Source organism: Lygodium microphyllum, chromosome 6, assembly GCF_053477565.2.
Source record: "Lygodium microphyllum isolate KBCC chromosome 6, Lygodium_microphyllum_v1.1.10, whole genome shotgun sequence".
Classification (NCBI taxonomy): Eukaryota; Viridiplantae; Streptophyta; class Polypodiopsida; order Schizaeales; family Lygodiaceae; genus Lygodium; species Lygodium microphyllum.
In genome coordinates, this window is record NC_141140.1 from 87466898 (window position 1) to 87472144 (window position 5247).

Genomic DNA, 5247 nt, shown 5'->3' on the forward strand with positions numbered 1-5247 from the left:
ATCTGTAAGAGGCCAAAATGACATATGAGACTATATAAACATTACAACAAAAGAACTAATTCTAAATGCTAATAACAAAAGAACTGGTAGAATCCTCCCTTGGTTGAACCAACTCTCAAGACCATTGTTGCAATATATGATGATAACAGTAGACTTTCATCATGTCATTTTGGTATATGAGATCTTGGTTTGGGGAGCTAGTACTAATAAAAAATGGCATTCAAGGTTGGCACTTCAGTCTTGTGTGGACGTACTCTTATCGGTAACCTCAAAATTGTGGCATTGATCATGGGTTGATCCAAAGTGAAAAAAAGATGCTATTAAAAATCAATACTAATAAAGACCTTAAAAAGCTATCAAGAGCGACCAAGGATCAAAGAGTGGCATGAAAGCATCTGAGCATAAGTTGAAGGAAGCATCTGTCCCACTTGCCAACTCTGAACTGTAGATTATATGAGGATATCAAGTCGTGCATATATATATAGATATATATGAGAGTGATAAGCCTTTGTTGACATAGAACGTGTCATTAGCAGCCATCATGATTGTGAGAACACTCCATACTCAGTATGATACTGAAATATCTTAAGATCACAATATGTCAATTGTCTCACACTTAAAATTTTTGCTGGGTATCTTTTATTGTCTTGTTTATCCCTCACTTATCCATTCATCATCATCTCTGTGGCGTCGGTCTGGTCATCATTCCTGTTTCTTGTGTCCTCCCCTTGAAACTCTCTTCTCAGTGATCTGTCATGTTGCCTTCAATCTTGATCCTTCATCTTATCTCTCGCTTGCAAGACGGTGGTTTGTTCATCGTTACCCTTGTTTCTCCCTTCTTCTCTATTGTAGGCTCTACCTGCTGAGAGCCTGTATCTCATCAATCTCATCATTATCCATAGTTGTTACTTCCCTAGCATGAGTTGCCTTTTTTCTCTTGAACCTTGACCTCATCTTTTGTCTGGCATAGCACTTATCTGCCCATTGCTATCCTCTCTCTTCTCGCTGTTCTTTATGCAGCATCAACCCTTGTTTCTTCCCCAATAACTCTCTGCACATTTGATACTTGTGTGCTTGCTTCTCCTAATCAAATTGGTTTTCTCATCTCTGATGTGAGCTCGTCCTTCTACTCATTGTAGGAAACCCTCTCCTCATTTTCTCTCTCTTTGTGTTATGTTAAAGCTTCAACAAAAGCCACATCAAAGAACATGGCGTGCTCTCCTTAATCTTCTCCTTTGCATGAAGGACCATCATTTATATCACCAGTGGCCTATATCAGTCCATGTAGAGGTTAGCATACTTGTGTGCAGTAATCTGTGTATATCGAGAAAGTATCAATGCCAATTTGGAGTAGCAAGTCTTTGAATGTAACTACATAGAGTATGTAGACAAATAATGGCATAGAGAAATGTGCAATGTGCAGAATTTGCACCGTGCAATTCTAGTATGAAGCACGCGTATTATGAGTCCACCAAATCAAAGTCTCTAGTTATGAATGATAGGTAGCTCAACATTAGGAGCAATGTCAGCTCTCTCAATTACCCCTCAATCAGCTACACAATCATGAAATCTAGCTTACACATTAGAAAAGGATACGGAAATATAGAGGATTGAGAGTATTTATTAGCTTTTCAACTCATTATCTCATTAGAGCTCTAATTAGTTTGCAAGTACAATGTGTTGGTTCATTAGTTAGTTTTGAGTAGACTATGTGCTCATTTTCTTTGTACTTCCTCATCATCATAATATAGTTAAGTACTTTCTTATCTCAATTCTTGTTTGTAAGTAGTGTTATTCACTAATCTACTCTTCATTGACTTGTCCATTTTGAGCTACATGATCTTGCTTCTATGTGCTTACCTAAAGGCATTGGTTGGAATTATTTCCCTCGTGGATTGCTAATTCTTTCTTTGGAGAAGGGCAGTCTACTCACAAGTTGTGTTACGTTCTTCTTTATCAAGTTCTATAGGTACAAAAAGATCTCTTAGTTCTTGTATTGACTTCAAGCCCTCTCATTGGACATTGAAAGTGGTGATAGACTCATTACTTCTAAGTACTCCATATAGAATATTAGAATGGAATCCCTATTGGTAATCCATGACCTATTGGATATTGTTTAAAGCAATGCATATGGCCACTCAATTCAATAAGTTGGCCAAGTATATGATTAAGGAAGGAAATTCATTCTGTTCAATATTTTTTGATGAAGGAAAAATTTTCAACTCAAGGATGATTGTTCTATGGTTGAAAATTAGGATCATGAAGCTCGTGGCTCTCATTCAAGAGAACGATTAAGATGCTACTAAAGAATTAGCCCCAGATACCCATTATGATGGCCTCCATCATGTAGGAAAAAGAACCTTAGTCATGTAGGCATATGAACCCATTTTAGGTAAAGGTGTAATAACCAAGAAATGTATGATGCAATGGATGGAGGGAATGAAGACCTAATGATGAGGAGAGGTTCGTTAGACACCATCACATCATTACAAAGAGTAAGTGTCCCGACAGATGTCACACACATGGGAAGTTGTGGACATATCTAAAGGAAATGATGAAAATGGATCTACAAGCCAAAGTACTATGAGCATCGCAGCCATCGTCTCTCTTTCATCTTACTTTATGTGGATGGTTTTCAACTAGTTGGAGGTAACAATAAGCTCCTAGATGATGTTAAAAGAGATTTAAGTGTCAACTTTGAAAGAAAGATTGGGGTATTGACTACATTTCATATGATTAGCCAAAGCTTACTTATCGACGGCCAAAAAAGACATGGTTGGCTTCACAACCCATTGTGCCATATAATTTCCTAAGCATATCAATTTATGGCTACATCATTGCACTGCGCCATGACCTTGAAATGAAAGCCTCTATAATTAGATGTCAATTGGCTTAAAAGGCCAGAAGATATTACATCAAAGACCACGCAATCTCCTAAGAACCATAATGCCAATAAGCTTGCAAGGTTGCACTTTATCTTTCATACAAGTCACTAAGCTTTTACCATGCACTATATGCACATGCCAAGTCTTTCATATATATTAAAGTGGAGTTTGCAAACTCATCTAATTTCTCCTATACATCTACATCCATGTCCTTGGGCCTAATTCCACTTTGATAGGCTTCACCTGCTTCTTTTGAAGCAATACATTATATATATACTCTTTCCAATATGAAAATCTTGTTCCATCAAGCTTTTCAATATTAAACAATGCATTCTTAGAACTTGATCAAGAAGCCATAAGAATAAAAGTATGTTTTCACACACAAAATAGCAAGATATACCCAATAGCAAGCTCAAAATAAACCAACAGATTGCAAACTGAGTGCCCTGCAAAGCCAAGCAATGGCTATCCAAATATCAAATGAAACTTAATGATGATGCTTTTTCAAAATACGGAGGGTTGAAATGGAAAAGGTTCTATATTCATCATGTGTGGACAATATCATGAATGCTATGCTTGCTATTCTTTTGGACATTGCTTTTTCAGTGGGAATAGTGAGTAGGTACATGTCAAATTTTAGCAAGAAGCATTGGGAAGCAATGAAAGGAAACTTGAGGTACTTGAGTGGTACAAGATATATATGTATATGCTTTGGGAGAAATAGTAGTAGTGTACTTGGTTATACAAATGTAGACTATGTAGGAAATGTTGACAATAGAAAGTAAACCACATGATATGTTTTGACCTTGTATGGTGATGCAATCTCATGGCTTTCTTGTTTGCAAAAATTAATGGCATTATCTAGCATTGAAATTGAGCATATTGCAACCATAGAGACATGCAAAGAAGCCATATGGCTTACTTGTCTAGTGAGAAACTTGGGCCTCATTGAAGACATGCCATTGTTGCACAATGATAGTCAAAGTACTATCATGTTGGCAAAGAATCACGAGTTCATGCAAAAACCAAGCATATAGAAGTGAGGCATCACTTCATTCATCAAGTGCTTGAGGACAAGTGAGTTGGGCTTGTCAAAGCTCATACTGATGATAACCTTGTAGACTTTCTCATGGAGTCTACCCTCTGAAAAGTTTGTATATTGCAGAGAGTTGATGGGTATTGAGTGAGGGTAACCTACATATGTATTTACCTCACACATTCTCTTACTATTTTATTTTCCTTAAAGGCACATTAGTTGTTGGAGTAAAGGCCAATGTGGTCGGCCGTCCATCTTACTCACACTAACCCTAACTATATGTGTGCATACTCATTCCTTATTCTTTGAGTGATAAGATAATAAGGTGCTACTCATAAAAGAGCTATTGGAGGCACCACAAACATAGTACCCTGTGTGTGTGTGTGTGTGTGTGTGTGTGTGTGTGTGTGTGTGTGTGTGTGTGCACGCGCGCAATCTCCATTCTCCTCCAATATTTTATGTTCCTCTTTGTACTATTTCACGAAGCTTCTCGTATATTGAGAGTTATAGATTGTGAAATTACTCAAGTTTTCTCACTTTTCTAGCTTGAGACGCATTGCCCTTTCCACATAAAACCTTATCTCATATCTTTTCTCTCTTCCTCATTCCACACAAGCAAAGCACCTTCATCAAGGTTTTGCATGTACTCTTTAAGATAGTACTTCATGTAACCATCCCTCGACCATTGAAACCTCATGCCTTGCTCTTTGTCACACATAGCTCTTCAGTACTCCTATGAATCTTTCCATGAAAACATCCATTGACTATATTGACAACTCCTACAAGCTCAATATCCTCCACTAGATGAATGAAAATGTGCACCTAGATGTCAAAAATTGTGCACTTGGATGTCAAAAAATGAAGTACTCAAATCTCTTTCTAGCAAAGAAACAAGCTCTAGATCTTAAAAGAAGAATCTTGTAGGTGTGTGAATGGATCATATTCACTTGTTCATTTTCAAGATTTCCTACTACATTAGAATCCATGGAGCTAGAGTATACTCAATCTTGTTTTCCCCTCTAGAACATCTAGGCTACAACACCAATGTAGAGTCTTGTGCCTTCAAATCCTTCTTGGGTGTCTCAAAATCCTTTGACTGAATGAGATGTTTCCATAGGGAATGTCCAACATTCTTGAAAACTGCATTGGATCAAGATGTATGACCTTTAAATATTTCTAATTCTCCAAAGAGTACCATGTGGACATTGATGGAGCCATCAACCACTTCCCAATGTCTTGTAAACATTCATGGCCATCATCCTCACTCATGACCTCTAACAATGGATCAACAAGTGGACCTTCTATCCACTTCTCATACCAACTCAT